The 22,319-nt window shown below is 36.5% G+C and overlaps 1 long non-coding RNA gene across 1 annotated transcript in view; it reads right to left on the minus strand.

The window, feature by feature from the left end:
- Window positions 1-22,319, minus strand: part of LOC130457424 (uncharacterized) — a 41,871-nt gene that overhangs the window by 17,254 nt on the left and 2,298 nt on the right. Inside the window, exons 2-3 of the long non-coding RNA XR_008916636.1 lie at window positions 12,747-12,849; window positions 10,004-10,064 (exon numbers count right to left, since the gene is read on the minus strand). This is a non-coding gene — a long non-coding RNA (uncharacterized LOC130457424). The remainder of the gene's footprint in view (window positions 1-10,003; window positions 10,065-12,746; window positions 12,850-22,319) is intronic.

Raw genomic sequence — 22,319 nt, forward strand, 5'->3', positions numbered from 1 at the left:
ATTTGAATTGAAAATGATCAAAAAGATGGAAGCCTTCTGGCAGGAAAAGTAGGAATTAATGCAAAAGAATTTCATGCAACTACAAAACCGGTTTGACCAAACTGAAAAGGAAAACCAGGCTTTAAAGGTCAGAATTAGGCAACTGGAAGACAACGAGCAGGTAAAAGAGCAAGAATCAATAAAGCAAAGCCAAAAGATCAAGAAATTAGAAGAGAACATAAAATATCTCACTGACAAGGTGACAGACTTGGAAAATAGAGGGAGAAGAGACAATTTAAGAATAATTGGACTACCAGAAAATCCAGAAATAAACAGCAAATTTGACATCGTAATACAAGATATAGTCAAAGAAAATTGCCCAGAGATTCTAGAACAAGGGGGCAATACAGCCACTGAAAGAGCTCACACAACACCCTCTACACTAAATCCCCAAAAGACAACTCCCAGGAATGTAATTGCCAAATTCCAAAGCTTTCAAACAAAAGAAAAAATCCTACAAGAAGCCAGAAAAAGACAATTTAGAAAGAAAGGAATGCCAATCAGGGTCACACAAGACCTTGCAAGTTCCACTCTGAATGATCATAGGGCATGGAACATATTTTTCAGAAAGGCAAGAGAGCTGGGTCTTCAACCAAGAATCAGCTATCCAGCAAAACTGACTATATACTTCCAAGGGAAAGTATGGGCATTCAACAAAATAGAAGATTTCCAACTTTTTGCAAAGAAAAGACCAGAGCTCTGTGGAAAGTTCGATATCGAAAAACAAAGAGCATGGAATACCTGAAAAGGTAAATATGATGGAAAGGGAAAAGGAGAAAATTGTTATCTTTTAATTTATTCAAACTCTCTTCTATAAGGACTACATTTATATCAATCTATATATATTTATATATGGAAAATGTAATGTGTAAAAAGGGGGAAAAGAAAAATCAAATAGAATAATCTTTCTCACACAAAGATTCACATGGGAAGGGGAGGGGAAGAAAACTCCTATAAGAAGGAGAGGAAGAGAGTTTTTACTTAAACCTTACTCTCAGGGAAATCAACTCTGAGAGGGAAAAACATCCAGATCCATTGGAATCTTGAATTCTATCTTACCCAACAAGGGTAGGGAGAAGGGAAAACCAAGAGGAGGAGGGGAGGAGAGAAAACAAAAGGGGAGGGAAGGAGAGGGGGAAGGGGGAGGGAACAAAAAGAGAGAGCTAGAAAGGGAAACCTATCAAGGGAGGGGACAAGGGGGACTGATTTAAAGTAAATCACTGGACTAAAAGGTTAGAGCTTAAGAAGAAAGGTTAGAATTAGGGAAGGATATCAAAATGCCAGTTCACAAGTCACAATCATAACTTTGAATGTGAATGGGATGAACTCACCCATAAAATGTAGATGAATCGCAGAATGGGTTAGAATCCAAAACCCTACCATATGTTGTCTTCAAGAAACACACATGAGTTGGGTAGACATCCACAAAGTCAGAATTAAAGGATGGAGTAAGACCTTCTGGGCCTCAACTGACAGAAAGAAGACAGGAGTGGCAATCATAATATCTGATAAAGCCAAAGCCAAAGTAGACCTGATTAAAAGGGATAGTGAAGGTAATTATATTTTGTTAAAAGGGACTTTAGATAATGAGGAAATATCACTAATCAACATGTATGCACCAAATAATATAGCAACCACATTTATAATGGAGAAACTAGGAGAAATGAAGGAAGAAATAGACAGTAAAACAATAGTAGTGGGAGATTTGAACCAACCATTATCAAATTTAGATAAATCAAATCAAAAAATAAATAAGAAAGAGGTAAAAGAAGTGAATAAAATCTTAGAAAAATTAGAGTTAATAGACATATGGAGAAAAATAAATAGGGACAAAAAGGAATACACCTTCTTCTCAGCACCACATGGCACATTCACAAAGATTGACCATACACTAGGTCACAGAAATATGGCATACAAATGCAGAAAAGCAGAAATAATAATGCAGCCTTTTCAGATCACAAGGCAATAAAAATAGTGATCAGTAATAGTACCTGGAAAACCAAATCAAAAACTAATTGGAAATTAAACAATATGATACTCCAAAATCATTTAGTTAGAGAAGAAATCACAGAAACAATTAGTAATTTCATCAAGGAAAATGACAATGGCGAGACATCCTTTCAAACCTTTTGGGATGCAGCCAAAGCAGTAATCAGAGGTAAATTCATATCCCTGAGTGCATATATTAACAAACTAGGGAGAGCAGAAATCAATCAATTGGAAATGCAAATAAAAAAACTCAAAAGCAATCGAATTAAAAACCCCTAGCAGAAAACCAAACTAGAAATCCTAAAAATTAAGGGAGAAATTAATAAAATAGAAAGTGATACAACTATTGATTTAATAAATAAGACTATAAGCTGGTACTTTGAAAAAACAAACAAAATAGACAAAGTACTGGTCAATCTAATTAAAAAAGGAAAGAAGAAAAGCAAATTAACAGCATCAAAGATGAAAAGGGGGACATCACCTCCAATGAAGAGGAAATAAAGGCAATCATTAAAAATTACTTTGCCCAATTATATGGCAATAAATACAGCAATCTAGGCAATATGGATGGATATATACAAAAATACAAACTGCCTAGACTAACAGAAGAAGAAATAGAATTCTTAAATAATCCCATATCAGAAAATGAAATCCAACAGTCCATCAAAGAACTCCCTAAGAAAAAATCCCCAGGGCCCGGCGGATTCACAAGTGAATTCTATCAAACATTCAGAGAACAGTTAATCCCAATACTATACAAAGTATTTGACATAATAAGCAAAGAGGGAATTCTACCAAACTCCTTTTATGACACAAACATGGTACTGATTCCAAAACCAGGCAGATCAAAAACAGAGAAAGAAAATTATAGACCAATCTCCCTAATGAATATAGATGCAGAAATCTTAAATAGGATACTAGCAAAAAGACTCCAGCAAGAGATCAGAAGGGTCATCCACCATGATCAAGTAGGATTTATACCAGGGATGCAGGGTTGGTTCAATATTAGGAAAACCATCCACATAATCGACCATATCAACAAGCAAACCAACAAAAATCACATGATTATCTCAATAGATGCAGAAAAAGCCTTTGATAAAATACAACATCCATTCCTATTTAAAACTCTAGAAAGAATAGGAATAGGAGAGTCGTTCCTAAAAATAATAAACAGTATATATCTAAAACCATCAGCCAATATCATCTGCAATGGGGATAAACTAAATGCATTCCCAATAAGATCAGGAGTGAAACAAGGATGCCCATTATCACCTTTATTATTTAATATTGTACTAGAAACACTAGCAGTAGCAATTAGAGAAGAAAAAGAAATTGAAGGCATCAAAATAGGCAAGGAGGAGACCAAGCTATCACTCTTTGCGGATGACATGATGGTCTACTTAAAGAATCCTAGAGATTCAACCAAAAATCTAATTGAAATAATCAACAACTTTAGCAAAGTTGCAGGATACAAAATAAACCCACATAAGTCATCAGCATTTCTATACATCTCCAACATAGTTCAGCAGCAAAAATTAGAAAGAGAAATCCCATTCAAAATCACCTTAGACAAAATAAAATACCTAGGAATCTATCTCTGAAGACAAACACAGGAACTATATGAACACAACAACAAAACACTCTCCACACAACTAAAACTAGACTTGAGCAATTGGAAAAACATTAACTGCTCATGGGTAGGACGAGCCAATATAGTAAAAATGACCATCCTACCCAAACTTATCTATCTATTTAGTGCCATACACATAGAACTTCCCAAAAATTTCTTTACTGATTTAGAAAAAACCATAACAAAGTTCATTTGGAATAACAAAGGATGAAGGATATCCAGGAAAATAATGAAAAAAAAAATACAAAGGAAGGGGGCCTTGCAGTCCCAGATCTCAAACTATATTACAAAGCAGCAGTCATCAAAACAATTTGGTACTGGCTAAGAGACAGAAAGGAGGATCAGTGGAATAGACTTGGGGAAAGTGACCTCAGCAAGACAATATATGATAAACCCAAAGATCCCATCTTTTGGGTCAAAAATCCACTATTCGATAAAAACTGCTGGGAAAACTGGAAGACAGTGTGGGAGAGATTAGGATTAGATCAACACCTCACACCCTACACCAAGATAAATTCAAAATGGGTGAATGACATGAACATAAAGAAGGAAACTATAAGTAAATTAGGTAAACACAGAATAGTATACATGTTAGACCTTTGGGAAGGGAAAGACTTTAAAACCAAGGAAGACATAGAAAGGGTCACAAAATGTAAAATAAATAATTTCAACTATATCAAATTAAAAAGCTTTTGTACGAACAAAACCAATATAACTAAAATCAGAAGGAAAGCAACAAATTGGGAAGCAATCTTCATAAAAACCTCTGACAAAGGTTTAATTACTTGAATTTACAAAGAGCTAAATCAATTGTACAAAAAAATCAAGCCATTCTCCAATTGATAAATGGGCAAGGGACATGAACAGGCAGTTCTCGGCCAAAGAAATCAAAACTATTAATAAGCACATGAAAAAGTGCTCTATATCTCTTATAATCAGAGAGATGCAAATCAAAACAACTCTGAGGTATCACCTCACACCTAGCAGATTGGCTAACATGACAGCTATGAAAAGTAATGAATGCTGGAGGGGATACGGCAAAGTGGGGACATTAATGCATTGCTGGTGGAGTTGTGAGTTGATCCAACCATTCTGGAGGGCAATTTGGAACTATGCCCAAAGGGCGATAAAAGACTGCCTGCCCTTTGATCCAGCCATAGCACTGCTGGGCTTGTACCCCAAAAAAACAATAAGGAAAAGACTTGTACAAGAATATTCATCGCTGAGCTCTTTGTGGTGGCCAAAAATTGGAAAATGAGAGGATGCCCATCAATTGGGGAATGGCTGAACAAATTGTGGTATATGTTGGTGATGGAATACTATTGTGCTCAAAGGAATAATAAAGTGGAGGAATTCCACGGAGACTGGAACAACCTCCAGGAAGTGATGCAGAGCGAAAGGAGCAGAACCAGGAAAACATTATACACAGAGACTGATACATTGTGGTACAATCGAAGGTAATGGACTTCTCCATTGGTGTCACCGCAATGTCCCTGAACAATCTGCAGGTATCTAAAGCACTATCCACAAGCAGAAGATAAACTGTGGGAGTAAAAACACCGAGGAAAAGCAACTGCTTGACTACAGGGGCTGAGAGGAAATGACTAAGGGAGACTCCAAATGAACACTCTAGGGCAAATACCAACAACATGGAAATGGGTTCGAACCAAGAACACATGTGAAACCCAGTGGAATTGTGCACCGGCTATGGGAGAAGTGGTGGGAGGGGGATGGGGGAGGAAAAGATAATGATCGTTGTTTCCAATGAATAATGTTTGTAAATAACCAAATAAAATAATGTTTAAAAAGTCCAAAAAATAAAAATAAATAAATAGATTATGTACAGTTAAGTAATTTGGGGGGAGGAGGGTTAATAATTCCAAATTTTTGCAGTAGCAATTAGATGAATTCATACCTCAGTGCACTGACATGCCTATCTACCAGACTCTCCAACTCATACCATTTTTGCTCCCTGAATTTTCTAAATGAATTTATTTTCCAATCCATTTCATTTCCCAAATAGCTGCTTTCAAAGCTCTAAGTCACACTGAGGAACACCAAAAACAAAAACCATCCCAATCATTTACACTAAGTTTCCACACAACTTCTCCCCATCACAGTCATTCACATGACACATTTTGCATCTCCCAGACCACATTATGCTTTAGAGGAGAATGCCTGCCTCCAAAATCATAATAATGGAAAGACACATTATGCATTAACAAAGTGGAGATATAGGATTGTCTTGACATTGGGTTTCATGGTTTGGAAATCTTTACCCATGCAACAAAGCACAATCATTCTAACTGCCAAATTAGCATTGCTAGAGACAGACCCAGAAGGACCAGTAACTGTATGATATTGCATATTCTATTAACTTGTTTTCAGATTGGACTCAGCAACCACTGGAAAGATGATATTGCTCTGGAAATTACAGAATGATTGACTGAATTATTTTCTTTCCATGTCTGATAGAGGAATAGGAAGGATTTTCTTTCTGCTTTGCATGACTTCCTGTCCCTAATTAGAATATTTTTAAAACCCTATTAGAGAGAAAAGGTGACAAAAGACTGAATTAGAAACTCTTCAGTGACCATTGCTCTCTCAGACAGGAATATGCAAGGAGATTCATTTGAATCCTCAGATTTCAATTGTATGCAACAGAACATAGAGGAAAATTCAAGTTTCAGTGTCACTGTAAATAAAGGGGAAAACTCTGAGGTGGCAAGGTTTTGTAAAATCAGCATTACTATCAACATTTCCAATAAACATGAATTTGAGTTTTCCAAATGATGGAGCTATATGTGTCCATTACTCTGGAACCTGGAATTCCCACCTTCACCTCTGAAGTTTCACTGAAGAATGCTTTGACCTTGGAAAGAAATAGAGATAGCCTTAACCCAACTAAAATGCCCAAGAGAGTCCAAAGATACTACCTCCTAATGACCAAAATGGAGGGGTGGGGGGAGTCTGTGGTACAGAAGAATGACCTGTCTCTTTTGCCAGCATCTACATTGTCCCACCATACCCAGAAGATACCTGGGCACTGTGGCGAGAGTTCAGAATTCCAAGAGGAACCTCAAGAATTACCAATGAGGATCAGAGCTGGGTAGCATAGTGACTAGAACACTGCGGATGGAGTTAGGAAGAACTAAGTTCAAGTCTAGCCTTGGAACCAACTAGTTGTGTGACCCTGGACAAGTCACCTAATTTCTGTCTCAGTTTCCTCTGTTGCCAAATAAGAAGAATAGCACCTGTTTCCTTAGATTGTTGCAAAAATCAAATAAGATGAGATTTCTAAAGTTTTCATTATATGTTGGAGGGGATATGGCAAAACTGGGACATTAATACATTGCTAGTGGAGTTGTGAATTGATCCAACCATTCTGGACGGCAATTTGGAAATATAGCAAAAGGGCACTAAATGACTATCTGCCCTTTGATGCAACCATAGCACTGCTGGGTTTGTACCCCAAAGAGATCATAAGGAAAAAGACTTGTACAAAAATATATATAAATATATTAAAATAATATAAATATACATATTTTTATATGTAAATATATAAAAATATTCATAGTTGCGCTCTCTGTGGTGGCAAAAAATTAGAAAATGAGGGGATGTCCTTCATTGGGGAATGGCTGAACAAATTGTGGTGTATGTTGGTGATGGAATACTATTGTGCCCAAAGGAATAATGAACTGGAGGAGTTCCAAGTGAACTAGAACGACCTCCAGGAATTGAAGCAAAATGAAAGGAGTAGAACCAGGAGAACATTGTACACAGAGACTGATGCACTGTGGCACAATCAAATATAGTGGACTTTTCTACTAGCAGCAATGCAATAATCCAGGACAATTCTGAGGGACTTATGAGAAAGATGCTATCCACATTCAGAGGGAAAACTATGGGAATAGAAACACAGAAGAAAAACAACTGCTGGGTCACATGGGTTGAGGGAGATGTGATTAGGAATGTAGACTCTAAATGATCACCCTGGGGCAAATATCAATAATATAGAAATGGGTCTTGATCAATGACACATGTAAAACCCAATGGAATTGTGCATCAGCTATGGGAGTGGGGTGGGAGAAGGGGAGGGAAGGAACATGAATCTTGTGGCTGTGGAAAGATGTTCTAAATTAATTAATTAAATAAAATTTCTCAAACAAAAAATAAATAAAGTTCTCATTATAGTACCTGGTACATAGTAGGCACTTAATAAATGCTTATTTCCTTCCTTCCATAATCTATGCCATACCATTGCCTCCTTCTTAGTAGACAGGATAAATTGATGAGATTGATAGAAAACAAATTGACTCCCTTTGTATGAATTATACAAATAATGTCCTCTATACACTAATGGATTCTAGACCTTGTAGACTTTTCATGACTTTTTTTTTCTTCTTTCAGTGCCCATATCTGGTCAAGGCTGCTAGAGCAGGAGAAGAATTAGAGGAGGTATATGTGGAAGTGTGCTCCCTCCTGTTTAATTAAATTCTATTCATCGAGCCTTTATTAAATATTTATTATATGTCATACAGGGCAGCTAGGTGGTGCAATGGATAGTGTCAGGTCTAAAGTCATGAATCTGACTTCAAACACTTGCTAGCTATATTATTCTGGACTTAATCCTATTTACCTCAGTTCCCTCATCTGTAAAATGAGTTGGAGAAGGAAATAGCAAACCATTCCAGTATCTTTGCCAAAAAAACCTCAATTGGAATCATAAGGAGTAAGACACAACTGAAATGACTGAACAATAACAACAGAATGACCTGGTCTCTATAATGTTATATTATCAGGTCTTATATTCTATCATCAGCTTTAACCTAAAGGAGATATATAAGAAAGTACCTCTTTATTTTTTTAAAACCCTTACCTTGTGTCTGAGATTCAATACTAAATATTGGCTCCAAGACAAAAAAGCAGTAAGGGCTAGGCAATGGGGATTAAGTGACTTGCCCAAGGTTACACAGTCAGGAAGCATCTAGGGCCAGATTTAATCCCAGGACCTGAGTCTCCAGGCCTGATTCACTATACAATGAACCACCTAGCTTCCCCTTCTCTTTATTTTTTTGCAGATGTTGGAAAACTATATATAGACTGTTAAATTTGATAAATGCATTGAAAAGATAGCTTTATTAAAATGCCTTTCCCCCTCTTTCCTTTTTATTCTTTTTTTTATAAGTGATGATTCTATATGGGGAAGGAAAGAAGAATATATAAAGAAATAAAGGTGATATAAACACAAATGATAATATTTTTTAAATGTGACCTTTGCTACATAACATACTAATGACAACAACTTATTGAAAAGGTTGTGTAAGGGCTAAAATAGGGGTTTTGACAAAATGAGAGAGAGCAGCTTTTAATAACTTAAGTTTTAATGAGAATATAGTAGAGTTATAAATTAATATTATCCCTTTAAGCCAGAGAAAAGAAAAATCAGAAGTTTTTAACAATTAACAATTTAGTTTTATTAAAATAGAGATAGTAAAAGAAAATAGTAAAGGAAGGAAATATAGGAAAGAGGTAGAGAAAGAAATTTTTTCTAATGTCTATACTAGTTATCTTATAACTGCCTATTACTACTATCTAAAACTGCCTATATTTACCTATAACTGCCTATAACTACTACTAATAACAACCACCCCACAAAGTCCCAACCCAATCCAGCCCAATCAAAACCAATCAATGTTTGATCCAACCCCAAATAGGTCTGTCAATGAAGACTAGCCACCTTTCCAAAAGTTCAAGGAAGGAGGAAAAAAATCTAACAGCTCAAACCAAAAGCCAAAAGCCAAAAGGCAAGAAGCCCACTAAAGGCTAAAGCCAAAAGCTTTTTCAGTAAGCTCAGACCCACCTTAATATTACAGCAACTAAATGCCAACCACCAACTCACTCCCAGTAGCCAACTTCCCCACAACTACCAGCCCTAACTTTCAGGAACTGACAGACCAACCAACTCATGCTGGCCTCTTTTATAACCTTTTCCTACGTCACTTCCTGTCTTTCTGTTTCCTCCTTCCTGTCTCTATGGTTTCTACTTCCTACATCTCTATAGTAAGAGAACCTCCAGTTCCCCAATTAAATTAAAAAAGGAATAAATAATTCCTTTTTACAGTTGGTAGATATAAGACAATTTTTCTTTTAAAGAAAAATAATATCTTCAACTTCTATGTGGAGAAAATATTGACATACCTAATGTTTTGGAGATAAAGGTTTTTGGAGAGGATTTTTTATAGTATTTGCCAAATAAATACTTTATAGTGAAATATTTGCATTTTCTAATACTGGGATCTAGAATTAAGCAAATAGCTCTGTGTATCTTTTCTTAGATCTTACTTCAAATATATTCCTTGTTGAGTTTTGTGGTTTTGTTTTTCATAGTTGGTTTTGTTTTCTCCTGAAAGATGCAAAGGAGAGAAAATAAATGTTTGTTAATTGAAAAATAAAATGAAAAGTATTGAAACCATAAAAAAATACATACATATCTATCTATCTATATCTATCTCTATCTATCTATCTCTATCTATCTATCTATCTATCTATCTATCTATCTATCTATCTATCTATCTATGTTCTTCCAGCAGCTTGTTTCATGAATTTAGGGATTCATCTAAGTTTGTTGGTGGTGAAATAAGGCCGATAAATCTCTTAGTACTGAAAGAGACCTACATTCTCTTCAATTTGGAAATTCCCTAAGATGATCAATTTATTAAACCAGTAAATTAGACTAGGCAAGAGGTTTAAATTTTTTGAAAAGAGATAGAAAACCAGGTATAGCCAGAACTGAATAACATGACAAAAGAAAGTAAGCTAATTGTATTTTTAACAGACAAAAATTGTTACCACTATGAGTAGGCATTTAGTAATCAATTATTTCTGTGCCGTCAGACCCTAAATTTGTAAGAGAAAAAAATCAAAATCGACACCACACTAGAAGGAAGAAGATGATAAATAATGACATCTTTATAACACTTCAAGGGTTATAAATTGTTTTACAGGCATGATCTCATTTGATCTTTATTACAGCCCTAGGAGATATGTATTAGAAACATTGTTTTCCCTATGTTACAGACACTGAGTAAACTCACTATATCTTGCATCTGCTTCCTTGCCTGGTTTCAATTCTTATTATTCAATTAACCCCTCTCAGGATAAGCTCATCACTTTTAAAATCCACCATGTTGTTAACTCAAGCCTTGACTGATTCCACCTCCCAATATCTTCCTTTATAGAGGTCAAAAATTGTACTTTCAAATTTCTCCACTTTCCATTTGGTGCCTTGCCTGGTCTCAACTGTGAAAATGGAGATTTGAACCCTGGACTTCAATTCCCAGAAGTCCTTGGCCACTTCCCGAAATGCCTTGTAACCTCACCTGAATTCCCACCTCGGCCGAGAACAGAAATTGTATTTAGGCTGACTCTCCGCCAACTTCAGGGCTCTCTTGGCTTCCGCTTCTAGGGACACGCGTCTCCCAAGATATAGTAAGTGAAATTGAATGGGCCTTAAGGCCCTCCTAGCCATGTGCTTTCTTATTTTGTATTTTCTTTATTTCTTAATCTTTAATAAACCTCTAAAAATATAATACTTTTTAGCAGAGAAACTAAATTTTAATCTTAACACAACTCCATAGGACAAGGTGCCTCCATGTCTGGTATCCTCTGGTGTATATATATATACATATACATATACACACTTTCCTAGCCTCCTTTTGTGTGTTGTCTCTCCCTTTGGGGTATTTTTAACCCTTAACTTTTATCTTAAAATCCATCCTAATGATTGCTTCCAAGGCAGAAGACTGATGAGGGCTAGGCAATTGGAGTTAAGTGATTTGCTCAGGGCCACACAATTAGGAAGTGTCTAAGGTCAAATTTGAACTTAGGACCTCCCATCTCTATCTCCTTTTAGACTGGGAGCTTGCCAAGGGCAGGAAATATCTTTCTTTTTCATTCATTGCATCTCTAGCACTTGACACAATGCCTACATAGACCCTTAAATATTTGTTCAATTTCTTGAATTGAATCAAGCATCTCAGCTTGCTTGTTTAACCCAAATTCTCTAAGTAGAGAGGGTAGATATTTTGCTTCCAGACTGGTCATGATGACATTCAATGAAAATACCTTAGAGAGGCTGTGTATATGTAGACATTTTGTAATTGTTTACTGTCTGCCAACCATGTAGTTAGGAAACCCATGCTCTCAATTGTCATTAGTCACAACTGGTTGTTGTTGTTGTTTAATAATTTTGCCTCTATCTGACTCATCATGATCTCATTTGGGGTTTTCTTATAAGAATATTAGAGTGGTTTGCCATTTTCTTCTCCAGTTCATTCTACAGAAAAGGAAAATGAGGCAAACATGGTTAAGGGACTTGCCCAGAGTCAAGCAGCTAGTGACTGAGGCTAGATTTAAACTGAGGGAGAGAGGAGTCTTTCGGACTCCAGGACTCATGGGACCACTAACTGCTCCAGTCAGAAATGGGAGCATCCTTAAAAAAAACAACTAGACTGAATCAGCCTCAATCTAATCTCTTTGTACATTTTCTCTTTTGTTGCTTCCTTGGAGAATTTTTTGACCCCTTTGCCCCTAGAGTTTAGTGAGAAATAATATTGTAAGGGAGTCTTTTTCCCCATCAAGGTCATGCAGCTCCCCAATAATTAAACCCCAGGCCTTGGTTTCTGAAACTGAGTTTTTTCTATTCTAGACAAAGGGATTAAAACCTCCTTCAGATATTCCAGAGTCTGGGCTTTGTAGCCAGTTCAGAGAAGCCAGGAGTGACCTTTGGGATCCAGCCCAAACACTTATCAATCAATGATGCCACCTCTGCACATGAACTGGATGGACTCAATATAGGTACTGAGCTAAATTTAAGATGATTTCCCACCTTATCCCCAGTGATACAGAATAGAGTATGTCCCTGAGGATTTGTACTTTGTTCAAATATAAAATATCTGACTTTCTGGTAATATAAAAACAAAAAAAAATCAATAAAGAGCTATTTAAGAAAATAACCTCAAGGTTAAAATAAAAACTAACATATCGAACTTAGTTCAACTAAAATATAAAATGAGCCATCACATACCTGTCTGGAATGCAAGCTGTTTCTCTCCTACACCTGCTGCCTCCAGGTCAGAAATGCATGAACAGGTTAGCCCACAGCTACTGAGTAATGAAATCATGACTAGCTTTAATGAAAAGTAAAGACAAAAAAAACCCAAGTTAAACTCCTAACGTAGACATTTTACTCACTCTCACTATATTGCTGTCAAATTCACTTTATATTGATTTTGTATGCATACTTATCTCTATACATACAGGTCTCCCTTCCACATTGCAACTTTCCCCATCACAGTTTCTATATATTGTGGGTTGACATAAGAAATTAATTGGGAATTTGGGGAAGTTTTGCAGAAGCTGCAGATGGTACTCGAAGGCCAGCAGATGATACAGAAAAAGTTTAGAAACTCAGAAATGCATAAAATATAAGCATAGTATTGCATAACATCCACATATTTGATACCATAAATAGCCACAATTTCTTTTTAAGATTTAAAATAAGTAAAAAAGTTAAAGTTTAGGAAAAGAACATGAAGCCAAAAAAATTCTACATGCATTTTCCAGATCACAGGGGCACAGTACCCCTGACCTCTGTACCAGGGAAGGGATACCTGTATATATACAGTCATCTTCTCCTTCTAGACCCACCTACTCCAGCACTCATAGAGAATTTAAACCCCTTAAAGTTCAGGACTGCTTTGTTTTTGTCTAGTATATCTCCTGGAACATGGTAGGCACTTCACACTACTAAATGCTTGTTAAATGCATGTTGACTGAATAAATAACTGAATGAATGAGTGAAGGGAATAGCATCACTTGTACAAACTCCAAACTAAAAGTCTTATGGGAATGGGAGTTATTACTCATATTATCTAAGGTTCTTTCCAGGTTAAACATTCTAGGAACTTATAAATATAAGTCAAAGTGTCATTTCATAATATTGATTGACTAGATCCCAATCAATAGTAGTATGAAGGAAATGTTTCTCCTTCCTCTATCTCTGTGGTGGCAAATCTATGGCTTGTGTGCCAGAGGGGACACTCAGAGACCTCTCTGTGGGCATATGCATCATTGTCCCAGGACAGAGTTTGCCAGGGGTCACTAGAAAGCCAGAGGGATGCAGGGTCAGGCTTATCCTCTCCCCTTCACCTGAGGACGTCACCCACCCCTCTGAAAGGTTCACCATCACTGCTCTATCTCTTTCTCACTTATCTCAGCTTTATCTGTGTTGAGTAAAAATAAAATAATATTAGGGACTGAGAACCAGGCTAGAGAGGACAGGTCCTGGCCTCAAATCTGACTTTACACACTTCCTAAGTATATGAACCTAGATAAGTCATTTAACCCCAATTGCCTAGCCCTCGTTGCTCTTCTGCCTTGGAATTAGTTACTAGTATTGATTCCAACACAGGAAAGAGGTTGTTTTTTTTTTTAAAGGAGCATCTTGTTCCATGGAGTTGAAACTAGGCAGAGCAACAGATGCAAAGTAGAGGAATTGAAAGTTCAGTTTCTGCCTTAGCTCTCTCTCTTTTTTAATTTTATTTGGTCAATTTCAAACATTATTCCTTGATTACAAAAATCATATTCTATTCCTCCCTTCCCTCCCCCTGCCCTTCCCTTCACTGACACGCAATTCCACTGGGTATTACATGTGTCCTTGATCAGAACCTATATCCATGCTATTGATGTTTGCACTAGGATGATCATTTACAGTCTACATCCCCAATCATAGCCTCCTCGACCCATGTAAACAAGCAGTTGTTTTTCTGTTTTTCTCTGTGTTTCTACTCCCACAGTTTTTCCTCTGAATGTGGATAATGTTCTTTCTCATAGATCCCTCCAGGTTGTTCAGGATCACTGCATTGCCACTAATGGAGAAGTCCATTACATTCAATTGTACCACAGTGTATCAGTCTCTGTGTACAATGTTCTGGTTCTGCTACTTTCTCTCTGCATCATTTCCTGGAGGTCGCTCCAGTCTCCATGGAATTCCTCCACTTTATTATTCCTTTGAGCACAATAGTATTCCATCACCAACATATACCACAAACTGTTCAGCCATTCCCGAATTGAAGGACATCCCCTCATTTTCCAATTTTTTGCCCCCACAAAGAGAGCAGCTATGAATATTCTTGTAGATGTATTTTTCCTTATGATCTCTTTGAGGTACAAATCCAGCAGTGCTATGGCTGGATCAAAGGGCAGACAGTCTTTTTATTTTTAATTTTATAATATTTTATTTGATCATTTCCAAGTATTATTCATTAAAGACAAAGATCATTTTCTTTTCCTCCCCCCCACCCCCCGTAGCCGATGCGTGATTCCACTGGGTATTACATGTGTTCTTGATTCGAACCCATTGCTATGTTGTTACTATTTGCATTAGGTTTTCCTTTAGAGTCTTTCCTCTGTCATGTCCCCTCAACTGCTGTAGTCAGGCAGTTGCTTTTCCTTGGTGTTTCTACTCCCACAGTTTATCCTCTGCTTATGAATGTTGTTTTTTCTGCTGGATCCCTGCAGATTGTTCAGGGACACAATTGATGGGCATTCCCTCATTTTCCAGTTTTTGGCCACCACAAAGAGCGCAGCTATGAATATTTTTGTACAAGTCTTTTTGTCCATTATCTCTTTGGGGTACAGACGCAGCAGTGCTATGGCTGGATCAAAGGGTAGACAGTCTTTTGTCGCCCTTTGGGCATAGTTCCAAATTGCCCTCCAGAATGGTTGGATCAGTTCACAACTCCACCAGCAATGAATTAATGTCCCTATTTTGCCACATCCCCTCCAGCATTCATTACTTTCTTTTGCTGTCATGTTAGCCAATCTTCTAGGTGTGAGGTGATACCTCAGAGTTGTTTTGATTTGCATCTCTTTGGTTATAAGAGATTTAGAACACTTTTTCATGTGCTTATTAATAGTTTTGATTTCTTTGACTGAAAATTGCTTATTCATGTCCTTTGCCCATTTATCAATTAGAGAATGTCTTGATTTTTTGTACAACTGATTTAGCTCTTTGTAAATTTGAGTAATTAGACCTTTGTCAGAGGTTTTTGTCATGAAGATTATTTCCCAATTTGTTATTTCCCTTCTAATTTTGGTTACACTGGTTTTGTTTGTACAAAAATTTTTAATTTGATATAATCAAAATTATTTATTTTACATTTTGTGATTTTTTCTAAGACTTGCTTGGTTTTAAAATCTTTCCTTTCCCTAACGTCTGACATGTATACTATTCTGTGTTCACATAATTTACTAATAGTTTCCTTCTTTATGTTCAAGTCATTCACCCATTCTGAGTATATCTTGGTGTTGGGTATGAGATGTTGATCCAAACCTAATCTCTCCCACACTGTCTTCCAATTATGCCAGTAGTTTTTGTCAAATAGTGGATTTTTGTCCCAAAAGTTGGGATCTTTGGGCTTTTCATAGACTGTCTTGCTGAGGTCACTTACCCCAAACCTGTTCTACTGATCCTCCCTTCTGTCTCTTAGCCAGTACCATATTGTTTTGATTACCACTGCTTCATAGTATAGTTTGAGATCTGGTTCTGCAAGGCCACCGTCCTTTGCATTTTTTTCATGATTTCCCTGGATATCCTTGATATTTTGTTCTTCCAAATGAACTTCTGTTATGTTTTTTTCCTAATTCAGTAAAAAAGTTTTTTGGTAGTTCCATGGGCATGGTACTAAATAAGTAAATAAGTTTGGGTAGGATGGTCATTTTTATTATATTAGCTTGTCTTACCCATGAGCAGTTAATGTTTTTCCAATTGCTCAAGTCTAGTTTTAGTTGTGTGGAGAGTGTTTTGTAGTTGTGTTCATATAGTTCCTGTGTTTGTCTCAGCAGATACATTACTAAGTATTTTATATTGTCTAGGGTGATTTTAACTGGAATTTCTCTTTCTAATTTTTGCTGCTGAGATGTGTTGGAGATATATAGAAATGCTGATGATTTATGTGGGGTTTATTTTGCATCCTGCAGCTTTGATAAAGTTGTTGATTGTTTCCACTAGCTTTTTAGTTGATTCTCTAGGATTGTTTAAGTAGACCATCATATCATCTGCAAAAGTGATAGCTTGGTCTCTTCATTACCAATTTTAATACCTTCAATTTATTTTTCTTCTCTAATTGCTACTGCTACTGTTTCTAGTACAATGTTAAATAATAGTGGTGATAATGGGCATCCTTCTTTCACTCCTGATCTTATTGGGAATGCATCTAGATTATCCCCATTGCAGATGATGTTGGCTGATGGTTTTAGATGGATACTGTTTATTATTTTGAGGAAAGACCCATCTATTCCTATACTTTCTAGTGTTTTCAATAGGAATGGGTGTTGTATTTTGTCAAAGGGTTTTTCTGCATCTATTGAGATAATCATGTGATTTTTTTTTTGGTTTTCTTGTTGATATGGTCAATTATGTGGATGGTTTTCCTAATATTGAACCAGCCCTGCATTCCTGGTATAAATCCCATCTGATCATAGTGAATAACCCTCATGATGACTTGCTGGAATCTTTTTGCTAGTATCCTATTTAAGATTTTTGCATCTATGTTCATTAAGGAGATTGGTTTGTAGTTTTCTTTCTCCATTTTTGTTCTGCCTGGGTTTGGAATCAGTACCATATTTGTGTCATAAAAAGAATTTGGTAGAACTTCCTCTTTGCTTATTATGTCAAATAGTTTGTATAGTATTGGGATTAGCTATTCTTTGAATGTTTGATAGAATTCACTTGTGAATCCATCTGGACCTGGGGATTTTTTTCTTAGGGAGTTCTTTGATGGCTTGTTCAATTTCTTTTTCTGATATGGGATTATTTAAGAAATCTATTTCTTCTTCTGTTAATCTAGTTAATTTATATTTTTGTAAATATTCGTCCATATCACCTAGATTGGCATATTTATTGCCATGTAATTGGGCAAAATAGTTTTTATTGATTGCCTTTCTTTCCCCTTCATTGGAGGTGAGGTCTCCCTTTTCATCAATGATACTGTTAATTTGATTTTCTTCTTTCCTTTTTTTATTAGATTGACCAATACTTTGTCTATTTTGTTTGTTTTTTCAAAATACCAGCTTCTAGTCTTATTTATTAGTTCAATGGTTCTTTCACTTTCAATTTCATTAATTTCTCCCTTAATTTTTAGGATCTCTAATTTAGTTTTCTTCTGGGGATTTTTAATTTGTTCACTTTCAAGTTTTTTGATTTGCATGTCCAATTCATTGACCTCTGCCCTCCCTAATTTGTTAATATATGAACTCAAGGATATACCTGAGTACTGCTTTGGCTGTATCCCATAGATTTTAAAAGGATGTCTCATCATTGTCATTTTCTTCAATGAAATTATTGTTTCTATGATTTGTTCTCTAACTAACCAATTTTGGAGAATCATATTATTTAATTTCCAATTAATTTTTGATTTGGCTCTCCATTTACACTTACTAATCATTATTTTTATTGTATTATGAAAAGGTTGCACTTATTATTTCTGCTTTTCTGCATTTGTTTGCCATGTTTTTATGACCTAGTACATGGTCAATCTTTGTGAATAGGCCATGTGCTGCTGAAAAAAAGGTGTATTACTTTTTGTCCCTATTTATTTTTCTACATATATATATTAACTTTTATTATTCTAAGATTTCATTTACATCTTTTACCTCTTTCTTATTTATTTTTTTATTTGATTTATCTAAATTTGATAGTGGTAGTTCAGGTCTTCCACTAGTACAGTTTTACTGTCTATTTCCTCCTTCAATTTCACTAGTTTCTCCTTTAGAAATTTGGATGTTATACCATATGATGCATACATGTTGATTACTGATATTTCCTTATTGTCTGTACTCCCTTTTATCAGGATGTATTTACCTTCCCTATCCCTTTTAATCAGATCTATTTTTACTTTGGTTTTCTCAAAGATCATGATTGCAACTCCTGCTTTCTTTCTATCAGTTGAGGCCCAATAGGTTTTGCTCCAACCATTAATTCTAACCTTGTAAGTATCTACCCACATCAGGTGTGTTTCCTGTAGACAACATATGGTAGGATTTTGGATTCTAGTCCACTCTCCTATTTGTTTTCATTTTATGGATGAGTTCATCCCATTCATGTTCAAAGTTATGATTGTCACTTATGTATTCCCCAGCATTTTAATATCCTCTCCTAGTTCTGTCCTTTCTTCTTTTGCTATATTCTTTTAAACCAGTAGCTTACTTTTAATCAATTCCCCCAAATCCTCTCCCTTAATATGCTTCCCTTTCTGGCCCTTCCCTTTTTGTTCCCTTCTTGTTTTTTTAGGGTCTTTTAAGTTCCCTCCCCCCTCTCTTTCCCTCCCTTTTTGTACTCCCAACCCCCACCCCTTGAGTTTTCCCTTATCACTTTCCTTGTAGGATAATATAGAATTAAAGACCCCAATGGATCTAGATGCTCTTCCCTCTCAGAATTGATTTCACTGAGAGTAAGGTTTAAGTAATACCACTTCGCGCTCTCTTCCTCTCCTTCTTATAAGAGTATTCTTCCCCTCCCCTTCACATGTGTATCTTTGTGTGATAAAGATTATCCTATTTATTTTATTTCTTCAAGTATCTCTTGGTGCCACCTTTGATTCCCCCTCTCCCTTTTTCTTTTTTTGCATATCATCTTATAGCCCTTATTGCCCCAATCTCTTCCTGTGAATGATTCTTCTAATTACTATAATAGTAAATATAATTTTTGAGAGTTACAAATAACATTTCCCCATATATTAATATATATAATTTGATCTAATTGTAGTCCTTAAAGAAGAGAGTTTGAAAAAAAAACATTTTTCCCTTTTCCCTCTTTTTCTTATTTACCTTTTCATGTTTCTCTTGATATTTGTGTTTGGATATCAGTCTTTCCACTTAGTTCTGGTCTTTTCTTTACAAATACTTGGAAATCTTCTATTTTGTTGAATGCCCATACTTTCCCCTGGGAGTATATAGTCAATTTTGATGGATAGCTCATCCTTGGTTGAAGACCCAATTCTCTTGCCTTTCTGAATATCATATTCCAGGCCTTGAGGTCCTTTAGTGTGGAAGCTGTCAGGTCTTCTGTGATCCTGATTGGTGTTCCTTGGTATCTGAATTGTCTCTTTTTGGCTTCTTGTAGAATTTTCTCCTTAGCTTTAAAGCTCTGGAATTTGTCAATTACATTCCTGGGAGTTGTCTTTTCAGGCTTTCATATATAGGGTGTTCCATGAACTCTTTCAATGTCTATTTTGCCCCCTTGTCCAAGAACATCAGAGGTCAGTTTTCTTGGATGATTTCTTGTAGTATGATGTCAAAATTTCTATTTATTTCTGGCTTTTCAGGGAGACCAATGATTCTCAAATTGTCTTGTCATGATCTGTTTTCCTGATCTGTCATTTTGTCAGTGAGATATTTTATGTTTTCTTCTATTTTGTCAGTCTTTTGACTTTGCTTTATTAATTCTTGCTGTTTTGCAAGATCATTTTCTTCCAGTTGCCTAATTCTGGTCTTTAAAGACTGGTTTTCCTTTTCAGTTTGGTCTATCCTGCTTTTCGATGGCTTCCAGCTGTTTCTCCAATTGAGAGTTCTTGTCCTTTAAACTGTTATTTTCTCTTTGAACTATTTCCCACTTTTCTTGCCAGAAGGATTCCATCTTTTTGATAAGCTCCAATTCAAATTCTTCAAGAGCTTGTGGACAATTTCCATTTTTGTGTGTGAATGTTTTGGGTTTATTTGAATTTCCTCCTCTATTTCCTCTGTAGCCTGGGTTTTCCCTCCATAAAAAATTTTCCAGGGTCAATCCCCTCTTCTTGTTTTTTGTTTGTTTGTTTTTTGGTGGAGGGAGGTTGTAGTTCCTTGGCACAATTACCATCACTGTGGAGGTTTTTCCTTCCCTTTTTAGTCAGAAATCTGAGTGAGATGAGCAGGCTCTCTGTGTATGTAGTTAAGGAGCAAGAATTTTGTCTGAGACAAGCTCTTGAATCTCTGCAGCTTCTGCTGTTTGCTGCCCTTCCCTGTGTTGTCTTCCTGCGAGCACCCACAGTCTGTGCTCTTCAGTCTGCTGGGGTTTTAGGTGTAGCTGCTCTCAGGGGTAGGTCTTTGGTGGTCTTAGTCAGCTCCCAAGGACCTAGAGGTGCCCCTTACTCACTCTAGAGGTTTTTTTCACTCACTCCCTGATTCTGGCGCATGCTGGTTCTGACTCTGGCTCCGTAGGTGGGGTGGGGGAGGGTACATCAGCTCGAGTTTTGATGAGAGCTTTTTCAACCCCTTATAGTATGGAAATACCCAAATCCCACATACCTTCAATGCTGTGGCCTACTGTAGAATCCCTTCATTCTTATGAATTTTGTTTTTTTGGTCTTTTGAGGTAGTATATATTAGTGGGTGCTGAGGAGAGGAAGAGTCTTGCACCTAGACTGCCTCCATGTTTAACTGGAAGTCCCAGTTTCTGTCTTCTAATAAGGAAGGCATTGGGAAGAGTTTGGCATTCTAACTCCCAATCAAAGGAGAATGGAGGCTAAGGGAGATGGTGTCAATGAAGGCTTAAGTTCGCAGCATGTTGGTAGGTTTAGAAGTGATGAACTTATCCTGGGAGGGGCATCCTATACCATGCCCAGAACTGAGACTGGGCAGGGATGCCATATACACTGTAGTAAGAAATAGTTATTGAGGGAGAGACTCCTTGACTCATAGAATCTTGGGCTAGAAAGGACTTGAAAAATCTAGAAGGGCATGATATAAGAGCAATAATATGTGTGATCCCTGTCCAAGGGCCTGATTCTCCATTATTTATAAGTTCTAGTATTTTAATTGATTCCTATGCCCCTTTTCCCATTGGAAATTACTCACTCTCAGATCTAGTCATGTTAATAAGTCACTTCAACTTTGTATTGGTAATAAAGCATATAGACAATTTACTTCAAATAAACTTTGGGAAAGCACACGCAGCAATTATTTCTAATCCTGTGGCCCAAGCAAGCCATTTCAAGTGACAAAAGATTTTGAATCTTTCTCACTCTAATTCTAAAGACCTAACCTGGCCTCAATGTCAATAAAGAGAAGCTAGAAATATGGAATAGTGCATTGCAGATCACCAAAACAACAACAGGTCTTTAGGCTTAGGAAGATACTGTTACTTGACACTGGAATGCTATTTTCCTGTGAGAAATACAGTCTACCCAAGAGCCTATCTTAGATCTAGGAGCAGTGGTTTGGGTATCTTGCATCAAACCTTCAGGATATATTGATTGTCCTGATGGGCAAGACAGGAAGAAGGCCCTATTGAGCTGCTTTGTGTCTCTCAAATACAAGAGAGAGATTACTACCTACCCCAAAGCTGGATGGATGGGCATGGCACAAACTGGTTTTTCCTTTGACTACTTCTTGCTTTGAAGCACCTGTAAATTTCATAAGTATGCCATTTATGCCTTATCAAAATAACTGATAAAATTATAAACACTCAAGGCCAAGAAAAGGTGCCTAGGGCATTCCACTAGAAATCTTCCTCTAAGTTCATTGAGGACCATCTGTAGAGTCATTGATCTAATGAGGTATTAAGCTAACTTTAAAGATGTGCCAATGCTCTTGTCCCTTAGTGGTGAGATAGCTTTTTCCT

This window comes from Monodelphis domestica, chromosome 2 (genome assembly GCF_027887165.1).
Source record: "Monodelphis domestica isolate mMonDom1 chromosome 2, mMonDom1.pri, whole genome shotgun sequence".
NCBI lineage: Eukaryota > Metazoa > Chordata > Mammalia > Didelphimorphia > Didelphidae > Monodelphis > Monodelphis domestica.